The sequence below is a fragment of the Labeo rohita genome, chromosome 9, assembly GCF_022985175.1.
Source record: "Labeo rohita strain BAU-BD-2019 chromosome 9, IGBB_LRoh.1.0, whole genome shotgun sequence".
Taxonomy (NCBI): domain Eukaryota; kingdom Metazoa; phylum Chordata; class Actinopteri; order Cypriniformes; family Cyprinidae; genus Labeo; species Labeo rohita.
In genome coordinates this window covers 16,721,147-16,742,599 of record NC_066877.1, presented here as the reverse complement: position 1 = coordinate 16,742,599, position 21,453 = coordinate 16,721,147, and the positions used below count along the sequence as shown (strand labels likewise).

General features: G+C 36.0%; 1 long non-coding RNA gene across 1 annotated transcript in view; it reads left to right on the top strand.

Annotated features, from left to right (window-relative positions):
- The window catches only part of LOC127171127 (uncharacterized), a 112,516-nt gene that overhangs the window by 41,982 nt on the left and 49,081 nt on the right, over positions 1-21,453 (top strand). Inside the window, exon 2 of the long non-coding RNA XR_007828462.1 lies at positions 1,088-1,199. This is a non-coding gene — a long non-coding RNA (uncharacterized LOC127171127). The remainder of the gene's footprint in view (positions 1-1,087; positions 1,200-21,453) is intronic.

The window sequence follows — 21,453 nt, the reverse complement described above, 5'->3', positions numbered from 1 at the left end:
GAAGAAAAAATACTGAGATTGTTTTTCAAATGATCTTCTTTCATATTCCATAGTTTACATTAGGCCGTTGCAGCCTAAATGTTAATGTGCAATAAATTTTATGCTGAATCAAATAAAATATTTTCTTTCTAAAGCTACAATTTGTAATGTCTACTTGCTACTTTAACACAAAAATAGCTTTAAATAATCTTTTGTGGGTATTTTTTTTTTTGTGGGAGTCAAATTTATTTTGCGATTAATATGCGATTAGATTAGAATGATCGACACATCATGTAATTAATTAGATTACAGATTTTAATTGACTGACAGCCCTAATTTAAATATTTATTTCAATATTTAATATGTTTTTGTTGACAGCAATAAGTTAATGTTTATCCTTAGGTTTATACATCTAACAACTCTGTAGAAAAGAGATCAATGTTGATTTAATATAAAAAACCCAAGTAATATTTTGCACATATATTTATATTATAATGTCTTTTCACATGGAAATGTATACTGTACATTATAAATGTGTAATGTATATTTTTAGGAAGATAAAAGGCATCTTCATATTTAGGAATCTCCTTTGAATCAAAAGGTTTGAAAACTGATATATGTAAATTAAACTGTTATGAAATTCACAAATATTCTACTGCTAACCTTGTTTTTGTCATTTTACATGGGCATTTTTGAAAATAAGTTGAGTTGAACTGACCTGTAGGCCCTATTTATTTCCCTGAGTCACAACAAAAGTTACAATGAGAAATGTGAAAAACACTTTTCCGGAGGTAGTAAAGCCTGTGATGATGTAATTGTGCATGTGCATACACGCTGCTCTAAATTTAATTCCCATCATCAAAGCCTGAGTCTTTCACTCCCGACGTTCACCTGGGCCGCCCATGGAGCACAGCTGGCACCAGTCCAAAAGATACAGCAGAGCACGAAGTGACCTTTTGATATAAAGCCACAAATACAAAATTCAAAGAAGGCGAGAAAGAAAAAGGCCAAAACGAATCCACCCCCTCTATGTTTTTGTCCTTGTCTTTGGTGCGAGCCAGCAGTAGTGCAAGCTAACCTTTCTCTAATTGATGTTTGTGCCGAACAGGCTCACCAGGCAGCCATTTTGTGGCGGGAAGGAGAGCAGCCCGAAGCGCAGTGGGGATCTTTAATGCAGCACGGCTGTTTGAGTTTCCACGGAGATAGCCGCCTTCCTCTGAGTAAGCAAAGCACAACTCAATATACAAATGATTCCCTTTATGTTTTTAGCCTGCTTTTATGCACAGGGTTTGAGGAGCCTTTTGCAAAATTATGACCATTACGCTTTTGGTTTTGGCAGGAGTAGCCTTTATGCTTCCTAGTAATTTTAAACTCGCAATCAGTTTACAAGGTACAGTACATAAGAGCACTTAAGCATTGAGAAAGCCACAAAGATCAGCAATATGTACTGAAAAATAATTATGAAACAGCTTATTAAGTATCAGCTGTGAAAAAGCATATTTAGATCTCATACTTAAAAATCTCATATGACATATTCACGTTCACTTCTTATAGTTACTCAGAATGTTTCCTTAGACTTACATTGTGTCAAAATATTGTGTTCTAATAGTTATTTGTAAATATTTGTAAAAAAAAAAAAAAAAAAAAAAAGAAGAAGAAGAAGAAGAAGCTTTATATAATAAACTGGAAACTTTAAAAGGGTCTTACTTCATATTTCATTGATTTCTAAACACTTGTTGGAGATCATGATTAATCATAATTATTTATTATATCCATATTTTCCTATTTTTCTACAACTGTACTGATGGGTAGAAAAATAACAGTTGCTTAAAAAATATTTTCTGCATGATGCCTAATTTTTTTATTTATATTTATTTATATTTATTTATTTTTCCTCATAGTTACAATGAAATTGAGCTCTCCAAGGTCCTGAAACATTGGCTGTGCTGGGACATGGGAGAAATCTGATGCAAGTGAATGCAAATTTTGTAGACTCTTTGAAGCAACTGTATGTAGTTTTGTGCATTTTTGCGACTTTGGAGCCTCCTACAGTTAAGTGAGTGGAGTTCAGTGATGTAAATATACTTGCCGTTAGTCTCCCGTAGCCAGACCTTCAGACTGACAGCAGAAGGTCTGTGAACCTTGGCTGCTTTGAATGGCCAAGGACAGCCCAAGAGGCCATATGACTGATATGTAAAGCAACCAATCACGTTTAGTTTTGTGCCACGTCATGTTTAGGGGCTTGGAAATGTCCCTACAATAACAGACCTGTGTGTAAAACGTATTTTAAAGATTCTATGCCGTAAACTTTACTTATTTCACATACTTTTAAAAATCCAGCATTTAGTTGATCCTGATAAGCGCTTATTGTCAAAGTTGTAAACACAACAGCTTTCTACTTTCATGAGGTGGTTTAGCATCATGACATCTTTGTTTCCAGGCAGAACGTTAAAGGAGAAGTTCACTTCCACAACAAAAATTGACAGGTAATATACTCACCCCGTTGTCATCCAAGATGTTCATGCCTTTCTTCAGTCATAAAGAAATTATGTTTTTTGAGGAAAACTTTTCAGGAATTATCTCCATGTACAGACTTTGGTGCCCGCGAGTTTGAACGTCCAAAATGCAGTTTCAAATGGCTCAAAACGTTCCCAGCCAAGGAATAGGTGTTGTATCTAGCAAATCGATTGGTCATATTCTAAAAAAATTAAAATGTATATACTTTTTAACCTCAAAATGCTCATCTTGTCTCCGTATTGACCCAGACTACACAGAGTACACATGCACATGGTAGAGCTGGACAAGACGAGCATTTGAGGTTAAAAAGTATATACATTTTTAAAATGACCAATCGTTTTGCTAGATAACACTTATTCCTCAGCTGGGATTGTTTGGAGTCCTTTGAAGCCGCATTTAAACTGCATTTTGGAAGTTCAAACTCCCGGTCACTATTGAAGTTCACTATATGGAGAGAAATCTTCAAATTTTTCCCTCAAAAAACGCCATTTCTTTACGACTGAAGAAAACACGCCTGAACATCTTGGATGACAACAGGGTGAGTACATTATCTTTACATTTTTGTCCTGGAAGTAAACTACTTGTTTAAAGAACCTGATGAGGTCTTCGAAACTCCTGACGTGTTTCCAATTTTTGTGCACCATATGCATCAGATGTTCAGCCAACGATCTGTGGGCGTGACGTCTGAGGCTGAGACTAACTTGTCATAAATATAGTGGATAGCTGTACATGTGCATTTGTCAAAATTTCAAATGTTTGTTGGAGAGCGTGGGAAAGAATCTAAAGCCAATCACCTTATTAGAAGTCAGTATATCATCAGAATGATTTTGAAACTTATGTATTCGAGGAAAAAAAGTCCTTTTTTTTAGCATTGTATTCTCGCTTAGTATTACTTAAATGTCTGTTTATCAACTGCAGGACACTCTTGTTTTGTTCCACAGTTATTCTCTCCCCCATACTGATGCTGGTCAGCCTCAATTTCCCAGCATTGCCTGAAATACCTGCAATCAGATAGGAAGGATGCATTGCCCTCCAACAGCGCATTTGATTCCACACAACAGGTTTTCCGAACGTCCAGACTCAAAGGCAAATTGCATGTAATAGTCCCTTAACCCCCTGTAGATTCTTCTAGCATTTTAGGACATTTCTGATGGCTGTGCAATTCACCATTGCAACCTCTTCCTCAACACCCTACAAAGTTAAGTTGTTCCTTTATCTGGCTTGAGTGCACCTACTGCAAGGTCATTGATTTGTTCTGAGCTATTGCAGTGCTTCACGACGGCCAAACACCTGGTTAACAACAACAAAAAAGACAAGGAAAAAAAAAAAAACTCATGGGACCAAAAAGCATAGCCTATTTTTATTTGTATTTTTTTCAGCGCAAGCCGCAGGCAACTACCGAGGGAAGGCGCAAACTCAAAGCCGTAATACCTCGCTTACAATAGAGACCTGTATTCCCCGTGAGGCCTGCAGGGCTGGTTTGTGTTGACAGATGGATGCAGAGAGGGAAAGAAAGATTCTTTGGCATTTTGATCATGTATCATTCATGTTGTAAAATGCCTCACTTGGAGCACTACATGCTGCCTCAAGACAATTTCTCTTTTTTTTCTTGGCCTTGTGGTAACTCAAGCTATTTATATCTGTCTATCTATAAAATATATAAATATGTGGTTAATTTCATTCCTTGCTAACTCAAGGCTCCCAAATTCATGGTTATAGAATGATGATTAAATAACTGGTTTGTAGCTGTGGATTTCTTTCCTTTTCTCTTTTTAGTAGGAAAAACATAGGGACTTCCTTGGTGTCAACCAATGACATGGACAGGTTAAAATGGCCAGACAAGGTTCTTGGTGTTGTGTGACTTTAGCTGGGGAGCAAAGAAGGTTAAAGGAGAGGGGAATAGAGGATCAGTCTCTCTCAATGGCAGGTGCCCTCCAGGAGAGTTTTGTCCTTCGAGGGACCGGAGGAAATGTCATAGATCAGAGCTGGGTTAATCCTGCAATGATGGCTGACCTTCTGCTTAAACACACAAGTAAAGGGACTTTTTTTGTCTTTCCAACTAGAAAAATGTGTAGTTACTGGGTTTTAGCCGATAAAAACTTCTATTTGGCTTCATAAAAAGGAAATCAATGAATTTGAATAGCGTGAAAATAGTATGGACTCTTTATCCAAAGTAACTTACATTCACTTTACACTGTATTAATATACTACTATTTAAAATTTGGACTGGACAAGATTTTAATAAATGTTTTTGCATCACCAAGGCTGCATTTATTTGATCAAAAAATGCAGTAAAAACTAATATTGTGAACTATTCCTAAAAAGAAATATTTTAATATATTTTAAAATGCCATTTATTCCTGTGATAGCAAAGCTGAATTTTCAGCAGCCATTACTGGTCTTTGGTGTCACATGATCCTTCAGAAATCATTCTATTATGCTAGTTTGTTGGTCAAGAAACATTTCTTATTATTATTAATGTTGAAAACAGTTGTGCTTCTTAGTATTTTGTTGAAACCAAGATTCTTTAATGAATAGAAAGTTCAAAAGCATCTTTTCTGAATAAAAGTATTAATTTCTTTCAAAAATATATACAGTTATTTTAATATTTCAACAAAATAAAAGGGATCATGAAAATTTCATGTTATTTTTTTATTTACGACTGTCCTGAATAAGCTATTTCACATAACAGATGTTTATATATACTTCACAAGACAAACTAATAACTGAATTTATAAAATTACTCCATTAAAAACGTACATACTCTTGAATCTTAATACTGTGTGTTGTTTCCTGGATGATCCACAACTGTTTTTATGTTTTGTGATAGTTGTTGAGTCCCTTGTTCTTCAGAAAAATCCTCCAGCTCCTGCACATTATTTGGTTTTCCAGCATCTTCTGTATATTTTAAATCCTTTCCAAAAGGCACTGCATGATTTTGAGATCCATCTTTTCACACTGAGGACAATTGAGAGACTCATACGCAACTGTTACAAAAGGTGAAAACATTTACTGATGCTTAAGAAGGCAACACAATGCATTAAGAGCCAGGGGGTGTAATTGTTTTGAATTGGATAAGAGTATATTATCCTTACGTTGTCTTCTGGGAAACATGTAAGTATTTATGTACCTTCTGAAGTGTACTAAATGAAAAAATATGATCTTTAAATAAAATGAAAGAAAAATGTACACATCATCATCCTGTTCAAAAGTTTACACCCCTCCGACTCTTAATGCATTGTGTTGCCTTCTTAAGCATCAGTACATGTTTTTACCTTTTGTAATAGTTGTGTATGAGTTCCTCAGTTGTTCTCAGTGTAAAAAAAATGGATCTCAGAATCATGCAGTCACTTTTGGAAAGGGTTCAAATATGCAGAAGATGCTGGAAAACCAAGGAATGTGCAGGAACTGGAGGATTTTTCTGAAGAACAACAGACAGTTGAAGTGCTCAGGACAAACAAGGAACTAATGAACAACCATCACAAAACATGAAAACAGTCATGGATCATCCAGGAAATGACACGCTGTGTTACGATTGAAGGGTATGTGAACTTTTGAACAGTCATTTTTATAAATTCAGTTATTATTTTGTCTTGTGGACTATATATAAACATCTGTCGTGTGAAATAGCTTACTCAGGACAGAACTAAGTAAAAAATGGCATGCAGTTTTCATGATCCCTTTTATTTTGGTAAAACTATGAAGTGATGTTTTATTAACAAATTTCAGGAGAAGTACGCACAGATAATTAACTCGGCCAATTCACCATCAGCTATCACAACGTCCATCCCGCCGGCCCGGGAGGACGCCCATAAATAATCTAAACAGCCTTATCTTCCTCATCTCTAGTCGTCAGCATCCCTCCTCCACCCCGAATCCTCGCCATTAACCCTTCCGGGGTGTAAGCACGGGGTCCGGGCTAAGGGGCTGAACTCAGACCCCTCTCCCCGGACGGGGGGAGTACCCCGGGCTCGGGAGGAATTCCCGAACTCGGAGCCCTCTCCCCGGACAGCACGCCAAATACGCATACTTTTATTCCTCATTATTGTCTGTAGGGTGCACTTGTGAATATATTTGCATATTCTGCAAGGGGTATGTAAACTTTTGAGCACAACTGTATGTTATGTATTGTTAGAAACTATGTATGTTTCTGTGGAACATAATTAATTGTTTTGAAGAATGTTGGGGCTATTTTATTTTTAAAAAATTGGATTTTCATTTGGATTTGCTGAAGAATGATTATCTAGTTTTCCATCATTCATTATAATCATTATAACACTTTTTGCACTGAATTGAAAGTGATTCAGCTGCATGGTAATTGCAATGGACTGAGTAACCTTATTAGTTAAGTGGCAAAAATTACATAGCAATTGTTAAAAACCATTTTCCTATTATGAGGCTATTTTCATATGGTTCGTTGTGCCATGTTTTTTTTTTTCCTGAACATTAATTTTACACATAGTGTGCGTTTGCGCATACTGATTGCGTACACACATTTTATATTCAACGTGCCTATAAAAAAACGTAATTATATCCATTTTTTAGATAAACTCTTTGTTCTTGCACACACACAAGTACTATAAAACAAGAAACAGTCGCAAATCTTTTTACTGACGTTCAGCTCCAACAGCCAAGATCTCTAGAGATACGCACATATGCTTCAGTGCATACATGATCACACACACACATACAGACGTGCACACGCTCCCTTCCTCTCAGGTGGAACAGACCCAAATGCATGCATATTCATTATGCCGCAGAGAAGAAAAAAAAAGATCATCTGGAGATGCATAACGACAAGTGCCAGTGAGTGGGCATGGAATAGCTTTGTTTAATGAACAGCGCATCTCTGCCTGCAGCCTTACCCAACACGCACTGATGTTTCAGGCAGATGTGGGATGTAGATCCAAAGGCGGGGAGATGCGTGACAGAAGGAGAAATGTGAAGAAACAAGCTGACTCTTTAGTTGGCAACTTTTTTTTTTCACCAATCTCCTCAAGGCAGGATTTTTCCTTTCTTCCATCTCTCCACCTCCCTTTCCACCTCTAAATGTTAAGTGAGCCACAGGGAACAAGTGGGCAAGAAAGGAAGAGACTTTTCGCATTGTTTTGTTTTGTGAACAGTGCATAAATAGGCATGCACGCTTCTCATTTTGGGTTATGATTCATATTTGTAGCTAGTTTATGGAAAACGATTTCACAGATTCATAACTGAAACTTGGAGATGATGCCTTAATATGCAATTACTTGGGAAGAAGCATTACTCTGAATAGCTTTCAGTGTAGCATCTGGGTATTACATATGCAAACACAGCACATCAGCGTAAAGTGCGTTCTCAGCAGCATGGTTAATCTTTTATTATGCAATGCCTTATACATTAGCTTTTTGGCAGTGATTTAAATTCATTTACTCCTCCAGAAGCAAACAAAAAGAGCTTCTACTTGAGAAAGCAAAAAGCCCTGTGAATTAATATGCATACATCCTGAACAAATCCTAGTTATGTTTCAGAAATACAGCTGGGCGAAGTGGACTAACATTAGCAGGAACTGTGCTGGGACGATATACTCAAAGTGTGTTCTGCCTCCGGCAAACTAAGGCTGTGAATTGTGCGTTGAAAACCCAAATGTTTTTCTAACTAATTTTTATGGAGAGTTGCTCATGATAATGGTGATGCCGATATTGTAGTACAATTGCCCATTCCGTTCTGTTCCTGTTTCAGAATTGTTCCTGCTGAACAAACAAAGCAACAGCCAGGTTCTTTTTGCAATGACAGGTCTTTATATCTTTGGCTATAACCCAAGATTTACAAATCCACCTTGAGCGGTTATTGATTTTAAAGGCCTTTAATGTTGCCTCTGAGACAGAAAATGACAGCCAGCAGAGCAACATGGCTCAAGGAGAAATGACCGCTGATCGAAGGAAAAAGACCTCTGATTGCCTCTTAGTCTTCCAATCAGCTGGCTTGAAATCATCACCTCTCTGACATGAGAGCAGTGAAGCAATGTACTTGGTTCTCCATTAGAGCAATAAAAGTTCAATTCCAGATACATTAGTAGACGATCAATTCACAATATTCCACTTTTTCCCCACAATTCATTATCCTTGCATTCAGAGATGTCCTGTGCATGGCCAGTTGTGGGGTTTTTTTCCACAATGGAATGGTGCTCAAGTTGACTTCTTAGCCCAAAGTATGCTTAGTTTTTGTACGCGTGTGCTAGCAAACAGTTGGTCATTTGCAGGAGTGTGTTTACGTTATGGGGGACCCTAAGTAGGGTGACCAGATTTCTCATGGTGAAATACGGGACGGGTGGGCAAGGAGTGGGCTATATGACCATGATATGAGAAATTTTATTTCATGATATCTAAATGATAGTAATTTTGTAATATTAAAAAAAAAAAAAGGACATTACAAATCATAAGACAAATATGATAGAGATACAAATTAAATAAACTAATACAATAATAAAAATTAAATATGTAACATGTTTTGTTGTTTGATAAACATTAATGAGACAGACAGGTATTTAAATTAGGTGGCTGCCCCTTTAAGACCAAATGAATGACTCATACTCACTTGTTGTTCACTTAAGCCACAAAAGACGCTGTATTTACATGAGATGTTCCAAGCGATGGACATTTGACAACGGTGTGTGTATTTGACAGGTGCAACGAAAATTGATCACATGCCGTCTGAGAGAACTGGGATCGAGAGAACTATCCCGCCTTCACTTACTGCAAGTAAATCTATAACAAATTGGGATTAAATGGTAATTTTGTTCTAGGACGATCTAGTTACCTTCAATTAGGCTGTGACAGAACACTACTACTACTGATTTGATCACCCAGTTGTAAAAAAATTTTGAAATATGGGAAAAAACATTATTTTTTTCAATATAAGTTGTAACACTAAAAATAGAGCTTAAATATGGCACTGTCCCAGGAAAAATGGGACATCTGGTCACTTTAGCCCTAAGCCACTCTGGGGGGGGATGGGGTTGTGATTCCTGGGGGCGAATTCGTATAAGTGAGGCCATACAAATTTGTCTCTATGGTTCCGTTTTCGACTGTAAAATGATGCCCAGGGCCAGTGTTGCCACCTTGTGGAACAAGCAATTAGTGCAAAAACAAGTCAATGCGCAAGTGCTACCTGCGTGTGCAAAAATCCTGTGGTGTACGCACAGTACACGTATACTATTCTGATGACGAAATTTGCATCACACGTGCTGTACGCTGACCCTTGCGTATGTGTAAAATGTGAAGCATATTTTGGGCTTTAAAGAGTTAGTTCACCCCAAAATGAAAAATTAGCCCATTATTTACTCACCCTCCAGGCATCCTAGATGTATATGACTTCCTTCTTTCAGATAAATCCAATCAGAGTTATATTAAAAATTGTTCTGCCTCTTCCAAGCTTTATCGTGGCTATGGGTGGGTGTTTTGTACTTGTAATTCGTGACTGTTGTTTTGTTTCAGTTTCTCTTCTGCACGTCTGCAACTGTCACCTCTCAGTAGTGCATGCGCAATACCGATGTCATACATCATCCACCCAGACCTGCTTCTGTGTACGACTGTTAGCGCAAGCTAGATTAAAGTGATAATTACGTTTTAAATATGGATGCTTTTCTTACAAAAACACATTCGATTTGATACAGGAGACCTTTATTCAGCCCCCCAGAGCCATGTGAAAACTTTTTATTATGGGTAGATGCACTTTATTGGACTTGTTTGGAATCTTGAAGAGAACACCCACTTACTGCCATGATAATGCTTGGGAGAGCCTAAACAGTTTTTAATATAACCCCAATTGGATTTGTTTGAAAGAAGGAAGTCTTATACACCTAGGATGCCTGGAGGGTGAGTAAATAATAGGCTAATTTTCATTTTTGGGTGAACTAACCCTTTAACACTAGAACCGCCGCGGGGTAAATTTTACCCATACCTGTTATTCAAATGTACATAACAGATTTTCAATAAAACACTCGTCTCCCAAGTCAGATTTACCCATATATATAATGCCTGTAATTTCCCGCTGTCATTATCTTGCTGCTTATGTAACATTGTACATTGCTAGGCAGCGTTTTTTACTTACTGAATTAGCGGTTATCAGTTTCATAAATAAAGTCAAAATGCGTAAAAGAAGGCAATTTATTGATGCCGAAGAGGTATTAGAAGCACTAAATACCATGAGTGATGGAGAGTCTGATGGTAAGTTATGCGTCCTGGGTCGGCTCAGCATTTGACGGCTCGTCTGACAGGGATCTCATATTTAGATGTTTTTAGCCTAACGTTACTCATATTGGTCAAACTTTGGATTATTTATTTAACTTTTGTTTTGCCATTTCTATTGTTTATTGTTCGCTACTGTGTTATTTATCCTAGTCAGCACGTTTCCTGAAAAAAAAAAATCCATTCTATGTAATGAGTACAACCTTTTTCTTTTTTTTTTTTTGATTACCCAAAGTTTATTGGCGTTGTTCACTTATTCAGATTAAAAATTATATAATTAAACAAATTAATAATTCATTAGGTGAAGCTGTGCGCTTGAATTTGTCATCACATCATTACACATTATTGTCTGTAGGCTATTTTAGTCATTTAAATAACATGAATGGTCTTAATATATTGATTAATAACAATGAATTATAATATTACACCACCTAAATATGTAGTTACTTCCTTTTAATTCTGTTTGTCAGTGCAGTCTTGTTTAGCTTGTATTGACTGTTATGAAAACTGACTGTAGCCTGCATAAAAAAAACCTTGAACATAAAACAGGACAAAGATATAGTTGATGACTAGACAATCATTTTTTATGACTTATGAAGACAGTGCCATAATACTGTGAAATAAATGTTCTTTAGCCATATCAAAACACTAGTCGTGTGTGGGTAAAATTTACCCGCATGGCGGTTTTAGGTATACAGCGACCCCTGGCGTTTTTTTTTTTTTTTTTTTTTTTATTTCTTTTATTTCTTTTTTTTTTTTTTTTTTTGCATACACTAGTGTTGGGCCAGTGTTGCCACCTTGTGGAGCAACTGATCAGTGCAAAACCAAGTCAATGCGCATGTGCCACCTGCACATACAAAGTAGGCATAGTTACAGTACGGGCTGGTGAAGAAATTCGTCATGCGCGCTGTAGGCAGACCCTTGCATATGCATAAAAAGAGAAGTATAGGGCTACTTCGGCCTTTATAATCAAGTCATTAACAAGAACTTCATTGTAGCATTGGTGAATGCAAGCAGACATTGTAGCATCACAACTAGCATTATAGTTCCCCAACCCTGTTCTCTTCCACAGGATTAAACAAAAAAGTTATTTAAGATCTTTGACATATGGAAATCTGTAGTTTAGAAGACGCATCTATAATTTAAAGTCAATTACCCTTTTGAAGACTCCCCCCTAAGAAGAACAGATGATAGATTACCATTCTGAATTTAAAAGACTGTAAATTATTTTACATTTGCGTATAAAGAAGTATTTGAGTTTATAAAGCAAAGCAAACAACTGAAATGAAGCGATTTCAATGGATACCTCCATGTAGGACATTATTTTGATCATTTTTGAAAATGGGACACATGCACTTTAAATGTGTTCATGCCTGTTTCTTATTTATGGACAATATATGTTACACAAACAAACAAAAAAAGTTAAAGGAAAATTTGATATGAAGAAGAATAATAATAATATAATAGGTGCAGTGTGCAGTAGCCACACCGAGGCACCATAACTCATTGCACAAATAATGAATTCAGTGTTTCTATACAAGCTTCCCAGACATAGTATTTTTTCATTATTCAGCAAACACGTAGTCCTGGCCGTAACACTGAAAAAATGATTGTGCCTTTGACAAACCATTTGGCAAATACTGACCTGCTGTGCCTGAACTGCTGACTTACTGTTCTGATCGTCTCATATCTCACATCTCTTTTTTCTTTTTGAAGTTATGTTCTGAGAATCTAAATTGACCACTTCCAGATTCACATAAGAGAACTGTTAGTATCTCATCAAATGTCAGGTTGCTAGGCAACATATCATTTACTGTCATACTCTACTTGCATGTGAATAGAAGAGAAAGCACATGCGAAAAGCATTGTCTTGATGCTCAGAAGCATTAAATGTTCCTCCATGCTCTCACTATCTAATACTGAAGGTACAGAGTTCATGTACCTTTGAACTAAACCGAAAAAAAAGGTGTTTGTAAAAACAATCTTTACTCGGAAATTGCTAGTAAATTTCATAATACTGTAAATTACAAAGAAACCTCAAGTACCACTTCAAATTAAATGTGAAATTTTAAAGTAGAAAAACAAATTTAGTAGTTTTTCTTGTAAAACATAGGCTACTCCAATTATACAACTTTATGTACATTAGTACAAAACATTTTTACAAAATCATATTTTCAATAAATTATGATAATGTGGGAAAAGGTGATAATTTAAAACTGTAAAGATACGCTCTTTAGATACAATTTCTAGTGTTTTTTGTTTGTTTGTTTTTTTGTTTTTTTACGTTTTGTGTAGGAGGATGCACGTTATTTTGCTATGTCCCATGCACTGCTCATTAAATTTGAATGAGAGTAGAATATAGTCACATCATAAAACATTTTGTTCTCTTATTAATATTTTGTTAAATAAGAGATTATTCAATTTGAGTGTACTGACCATTTGGTAATAAAAACAATGTTTTTTTATTTAATAAAAAAGAAGAGTTTGTTCATGTCCCTTGAATGGTTGTCCACCCTGTCGTATTGGGGAATCCGCCCCTTTAAGAAAAGGCCGTCCCCTTTAGTGACATCTGGACAACAAATTTTTTGTCTCTTCAGTGGCAGGAATTTCGATGGCTGAGGTGAATAAGTTGGTGACTTTTTAATTGACAAATTTTCTTCGTATGAGTTTGCTTACTTGCTTTTCCTAAGCTTAACGTCCACCCTGTCGGCATAAAATATAAGTTGTGATTTGAATACAATATTTTCAAAATATGTACGTTTAAAACGCTAATTGAAGCTCAAAATGTCCACCCTGTCGTTGTTCCAAAATGTCCACCCTGTCGGCCACTTAGACTTGATAGGGTGGACATACACATTACTGGGTGGACATAGCATTCATTATATATCAGTGTGATTGAGAATGTAATTATTTATTTATTTATTTTATTTTTTTTCGAAGTTCAGTGTTTCATTGTCATATTTTGTCATGCTTTGTGTGTTCTGCTTTATGTGTCCACCCCGTCATGTGCTGGTCCACCCTGTCATCTTGATATTTTAAAATATTTTTTTAAATAATAATTCAATAATATCTATATAATCCAGTGTGTTCAATAGCTAGGTGTGGTGGCAATAACATGCAAACAAAAAGCTGCATCCAAATATCACAGTTTTCTCCAAAGAAAAAAAAATACATGTGCAAGTTTTTTTAAAAACACATGGTTTCCATAAAATATTTTATGTATTTATAATTTGAAAGCAAACAAATAACACTGTTTAGGAAAGGGATTTATACCTTTCAGAATATATAATTTTCATCTTAGCATTGCAATGAAAATGCATTTTACAGTAATATATATGTGGACATATCTTATGGTTTATGCTTCGAATAATGGCCCATAATTATCTAAAAAAATGTGTGGGAGCTCAGCTAATTTGTCTGTATGGCGAATGGGAAGTTAAGACCAAATGAATATTGTAGAGGTTAAAAGGCACTCTATGGTGACATTGACCCTGTCATGATCGGGGCTGTGGGTCTCCCCTCAGCCTCTCGAGGTCGCTGTTCCCCTTGCACTGCACTCCCCCCTGATTGTTCACGTCTGTCTTGTCATTTGCACTGATTACGCTCACAGCTGTTCACACTCTGGACTATTGTATAAGAACTCTCACTTCTCATTCCTGGTTAGGTCTGCATTGTCTATTGTCTTCGTGTGTGTTTCTGTTCGGTTTATTTTTGATCTGGATTCTAGTCGTGTTGTGCCGTGTTTGGCCTTTTGGTTTATGTTTATTTGTGTTTTGTTTAATTAAATTATCCTTTCCTGCATTTGGACCCTGACCTCTTTTCTCTGTACATCCACCGTGACAGACCCATGTATATTTGATATTTTGAATAAAACAAAAACAAACTGACCATTTCTTTTTCTAAGCATAATGGTCTTGAAGCCATTTATCATTCATGGTTTAAATCACTCTGCGTTTGTCAAGAGCATCGCACTAGCTGTCACTTCATGCTCTTAAATGACACAGAACAATGACAGGGGCGTGATGGATATTTTCTTGGCTTGTCAGCGAGTGAGGTTGTTTAATGGCAAAAGGCACTGATATCATGCCAGCATCTCTAGGCACAAACAAACTGACATGCATACGGCTGACATTTAGCTGTTGCCCTCTGCCACAGATGGCACATTGCTAAGTGGGCATCTCATAATGACAAACACCAGGCCATCACAACATATTATTAGTGCTCTTCCGAGTAATGGCCATAATGACACCATCATGAGTTTCTTTTGCTTTGCTGTGTAGCATCGTATGAAAATTGAATGTAATCTGGTTTAATTGGTAATAGCAAATTAGTCAGAACCTCAGACAACACGCCTACAGACCTCTCAGAGTTAGTGCACTGAAATAAAATGTGTATTGTACACATCTGAAAATTTAAAAAAAAAAATGCAATATTTTGTTTTTGTTTTGTTTTATGCGATATGAAAAAATATGGGACGTTTTATCAATTACTTACAAAGAGTGAATTATTATACAGTTAGTGGAGTGATTTTGTCCAGGAGTGCATCTGCAATAATAATAATAATAATAATAAAATAATTAAAGCTCCTTTTAAGACTGCAAGATTTGGAAAAACTTAAAAAAAGTTTTTTTTTTTTTTTTTTTTTACAAGAACCAACACAAAACTTCAAACTTAGAGTTTAACAAAGAAAAAAAAAACAGTTTTCATTTAATCTATGACTAAAAAATAATAATAATTGTTGATTTTATTGTGATTGTTCATTATAATATTGAGATTGTTGAGTTATGAAGTACAAATGAAAACAAAATAGAAAATATATTATAATAATAAGGTAAAATAAATACTGGGGCTAATAACAAGCTGAAAACTGGATTTCATCATGATCGAATTAACGTACACAAATGATTCAAAACATATCGTAGCATACGAAACTGCGATTTTAAAGCCCACGTTGGCTTAAAAATTGCAATGCTGCAGTTCTCTTCCTGTTGCTGTCTGTGTTGTTATAGTATGAATGTGAAATGGAGGTCCTGTAATTCCATCACATCATCTTCTTCTGATTTGACTGGAGAAAATCAGGTGGCACGCTTCAGCAGCTAAAGCTTATCTGTCAGGGCTGCCTTACTGGGAGATGCACCTGCTGTCTGGGCTTACCAGACAAGGCATAAAGCATGAATGAGAAACAGGCATGAGCAAGCGCACACAGATGTTCCTCTCCCCCAGGTGCCTGCTTTCTTATTTGGCCTTTTTCACTTGGGAGGCACTTGATAGGATGCTGCATGTTGCTATGATGGGTGGAAGACTAGAGGGGGAGAAAACAAAGTCAGAATTGGTTTCAGAGGGGATCCAGCCCAAAAACAGAGTGGACACATTTCCAGATGGTGTTCTCTGTTGATGTATGACCACCAAAGGCAGCTTGAAAAAGAAGACAGGAGCGTCAAAGCAATGTCACCCCTTCAGCACAAGGTAGAACAAAGGCAGAAGTTTCAGGATGAGGGAATATCCCTGTTGCCCAAACTGTTAAGTATAAATCCTTCCAATTCCTTTTGATAAACAACAAAAGACTCTCTTTTGGTTACTTTTTGTGTATTTACACTAGCTTCTGTACTACAGAGGTTTACTTTTAAAATTCGACATTGTGAATAGCCTATGTTACGTTATAACCCAAATGATGGATCAACTGGGGAAAAAATGTTCTGAAAGTAATTCCCACAATATGGTTTTTCTGTCATTATTGTTATAGTTGTAGATTTCCCTGTTCTCAAAGATTAGAATGGTTATTAAAATGTAATAGCTATAGTTATCATTATAGTTAACATCCTTGGTGTGAACAGGCCATTATGATATTCTTCAGACTCTAGACTGCTGTGGATATTATGGCAGCCTGAAGACTGCTGATTTAGTATCTAAAATGGGGTAAAATCAATGGGCCTCATTCATGGAACTTGTGCTGAGCTACTAACAAATTGTAATCCATTACTGATTCCAAATTGCATGACAAAAATTGTATTTAGTAATGTAAACTGTTACATATTTTAGGCAATGTAATCAGACATTGAAAAAAATTAATTAAAAAGAGTAAAAAAATATATATTCCATTTGTTGTTATTAACAACATTAAGTACATGGTGGGTTTTTCAGGGGGTTTATGAGTTTAGCTGAAAAACTAATAATTAATTAAATCATTAAAAAAAAAACTTACTAAAAAATGAAATAATATTATTTGTTTACATGCATGTCATGTGACCATAACCAACATCAGAGAACCAATGAACATGCAAATGTGATACTTAATTGTGAAAATGTGAAGTGAAAAAGAGAAATTAAGGTAAATCAATAAATTTAATCCATAAAAAAGTAACTGATTGTGAGTATTTTAAAATTTTAGTAATTTAATCTAAGTACTTAATTTTTGGAATCTGATTATGTAATCCAGATTACATGTAATCTGTACAGTGCCATGCGAAAGTTTGGGAACCCCTTGCAGAATCTGTGAAAATGTGATACTTAATTAATAAAATATTTATTTTAAAATCTCAGGGGTACTTCATGAAAATATATTAGGTAAAGGAGAACAGATTTTGTGCAAGAAGATCAGAATTTGTGCATTTTAATGTGTTTAAAAAGACAAAATCCTTCCAAAGGCATAGAAATATATGATAAAACAACCTACAGAGTGTTCATCAGTAGATAATGAAACGTTAGAACACTTCTTAAACCTGTAATGATTTTTGTAAATGAGTGGTCAAATGCTGTGTCACCACCTGACTAATGACTGATCTTTGTGTGAATTTCCGCAAAAAACTGTATATAGGCAGTAGGCTATTTTATAAAAGGAAAATGTAAACACCTTGCAGAATCTGTGAAAATGTGCATAATGTTAACAAAATAAGAGAAATCATAAAAAAATGCATGTTATTTTTTATTTACTGTCCTGTCCTGAGTAAGATATTTTACATAAAAGATGTTTACATATAGTCCACTTTAGGAAAAAATAGCTGAAATTATTAAAATAACCCCTTTTAAAAGTTTGGGAACCCCTGGTTCTTAATGCTGTGTGTGTTTACCTGGATAATCTACGTTTTTGTCTACGTTTTTTTTTTTTCGTGAGTTCCTTGTTGTTAAACTGTAGCACTGTTCTTCAGAAGAACCTCCAGGTCCTGCAGATTCTTTAGTTTTCCAGCATCTTTTGGGGGGTGAAAACTTTTGGACTTTGAAGATCAAGGTAAATTGTACTTCTAGAAGGGCAGTACTAAATGGAAAAAAAAAAAAAGTTCAAAAAGTAAGAAGAATGTGGACATCTTCATGCTGTTCAAAAGTTTTCACCCCCGGCTCTTAATGGATCGAGAACATTTGGAGTAATTTGCATGTAAAACAGACCTTCTTGAAAACGTTCCTCCATATTCACAAATGGTTTATAAACATCAGATTTTATAGTTAGACATGTTTATGTTAATGAATTCCAGTCATTTATAAATAGGGTGTACATGCACGCTCATAATTAGCATTCCTGCCTATGAATTAAAACTGTGTAAGTTACGTGTCCAGGAACGCAGTGGAATATTCTGGTCTCCTTTCTCACGTTTGGCACCAGTATATTGCATACATGCAAAAAAGACCAGTATGCCTTATGCCTAACAACAAATATTCAATTAAAGTGTGTCTACCAAAGCATGTTTATCCAACCGAAAAAATGTCAGGCGCTATTTTAATAACAGCCAGCTGGTGGCGCTTGAGAACTTTTTGGTGGCACAGCATTTTTTTACTGCTGAGACGCTTTCGTTACAATGATCCACAACAGCAACGTATCTCGAATCTCATTTTGAAGAATATTACTGTTATTATTATAAAAATTATTATAAAAATATTACTATAAAAATTAAGTAACCAGCAATATTAACTTCTTCATTGTTGTTCGGTCGTTGTACAAGTAGGTTAGTTGGTTAGTGTAGTATTTGTCCCGCCCCTCCTCCATTGATTGGACTGCTGGGAAAAAAGTGACAGTCACGAGCGCTGTGTTTTACCTAAAGATGTACTTTTACCAAAAAAAAAAAAAAAGAAAGAAAGACAGGGCAAACAAACTTGTGAAATATTATTATGGTAGTGCATCAAAATTCAGTGTCATCAGTTTGCCAAAAAGAACACAGACAGTTTTACGCACCATTTACATGTGGTAGGGAGCAGGTGTAGCCAGAGATTTTCTTACTCTTGGGAGATGAGAGGGTCTGTGTTACTTACTATTGGAGAAAGCGTAACAGTCAACTTGGATCATGTGTGCCCTGATAACCAATCACATTACAGACTTGATGTCACTGAATTTCAGTTCAGAGTTAAGCGACACTCAATCGCCATTTATGTATACCATAGGAGTGAATGGGAACTGCCGTAATCTGAATCCCACCTGTTGTGAAAAGTCGGTGACTTCTCTTATAAAACAACATTTTTTCAGTGTAAAATCTAAACCTAGTTCAATCCAAAAGTATTGTTTAGTAGTGTAAAACATATTGGAAGTTAGCCGATTAGACGGCAAACTCATGAAATTATAAAATGTTTCCTCTAAAAAGCTGCTTATTTAGTGTAGTGAAGCCTCTCCTCCATTGACATCCATTCAAAGAAAACACCCTCTGGTCTCCTTTCCCAAACCAGAAGCATTAGCTTTAGCCATTATGCTTTTTTGGCTAAAGGATGCAATGGAGGCTTGCTCTCTATTGGCTTTGGTGTAGCCTACAACTAACATTTTCAGCATCAAGTCAGTCTGTTTGGTTCGTATGCACAGAAACTAAGAGTGACCTGGACCTTTGTAACCCTAGACCACAAAACCAGTCATAAGGGCCAATTTTTTAAATTAAGATTTATACATCAACTATAAACTTTCCATTGATGTATGGTTTGTTAGGATAGGACCAGATTTGGCCAAGAAACTATTTGAAAATCTGGAATCTGAGGGTGCAAAATATTCAAAATATTGAGAAAATCGCATATTACTAATCAAAAATTAAGTTTTAGTATATTTACAGTAAGAAATTTACAAAGTATCTTCATGGAACATGATTTTTACTTAATATCGTAATGATTTTTGGCATAAAAGAAAAATTGATAATTTTGACCCATACAATGCATTTTTGGCTATTGCTACAAATATACTCGTGCTACTAAGATTGGTTTTGTGGTCTCACACACACACACACACACACACACACACATATACACTATATATTCTATGTTAGTTATCATGAATAAGTGTGTTCGAATGATCTTCATTTAGGAGCTTTTCGCTGCAAATGTTGATGATGTGATTAACTGCGATTAATTTAATTAATTAATCGGCATATCATGTAATTAATGTGATTCACACTTCAGCCCTGGAGTGAACTTTAGAATCACATCCAACCTACTTACATTCTTCTTCGCCTCTGCCTCAGTGCTTATCATAAATACACATGAGTGTGTCTTTACTTGTCCTGTAATAGTTTCCTCTTTCAGCTTGCATGGTTTATAAGATGGCATGTCATGCAGCTCCGCAAGGACCATAATGGAGTTATGATGTCTCGGCAGCCATTGAGAAAGAGGCCTGTTATTTATGCTGAGCGTCAGGCTCACAGAGGAGAGGCAAAGCACATTTAATTTCTCTCTAGATCACAAAGACAAATTCTATTTACTGCTCCCAGACAGGGACACGAGGAGAGAGTGAGAGAGAAGAGAAGAGGCAACGGGTGATGGAAGGATTTAATAGGTCATTCTGACAAACCTCATTAAGAGCTCTCGTGCGAGTCCTGGGGAAACCCTGTTCAAAATGGCCAGTGTTCACCATTTTACTGCCTTATTCTTCTCTGCTGGAAACAATAAGACAATGTATCAGTCAGCTGGAAATAGAGCTGGCAGTTCGAAATGAGTTGACAGTAAACAATATATAACAATATACACGATACATATCAGGCGGGTTATTGAATGATGAAAAGTGAAATATTCATATCGTTATGGCATAAGGGTAGTACTGAAGAAATATCAGTAAAGCGACGCTAACTGAACGAATTTACATGCTTCGCTAAAGCGTGAACATACAGTGTCATCTTGTCATCTTCAGATGTCACATGCTGTCTGCTGTTAAAGCATATCATACAAATGCTATCAACTTGGTCTGTGTTTATAGAAAAAGATGATTTGTATAGACACACTCGATGTGTTTATGAAAACATGCTTGAATGTACAAAACCAAAGCGAACGGAAATTGATTGACCTTCATTGATTCCTCTCTGAGGAGAAAACAAAAGCCGTTCCTTGTTACTTGGGCATAATTAACACTGATCGACCGTGCTTGCTCTTTTTCTCTGTTCTGATGCAGTGATGGCCGTCCACTGAGGGAAAAACATTAACTTGGCCAGTGATGACGTGCTAGGAACTCTGAGTGACTGTGAGCACAAACTGGCATATAAAAACAGCAGTGGCAGCTTATGCATAATATTGGCTGGTGTAATTTGGATATCAATGTATTTCTCTGCTGTACTGACCTTATATCACTGTCAATCACTGCATTTGTAACCAAATCACCACTTGATGTGACAGTAACAATGTTTGTGCCAGCAACAGCAGGAATACTTTGTGGGAACCAGTTTTTTAAGGGAGAAAAGATGGAAATTTTCATGCCTTCATCAGTGTTGGGGAAAGTTACTTTTAAAAGTAATGCATTACAATATTGAGTTACTCCTTAAAAAGTAACTAATTACATTACTTA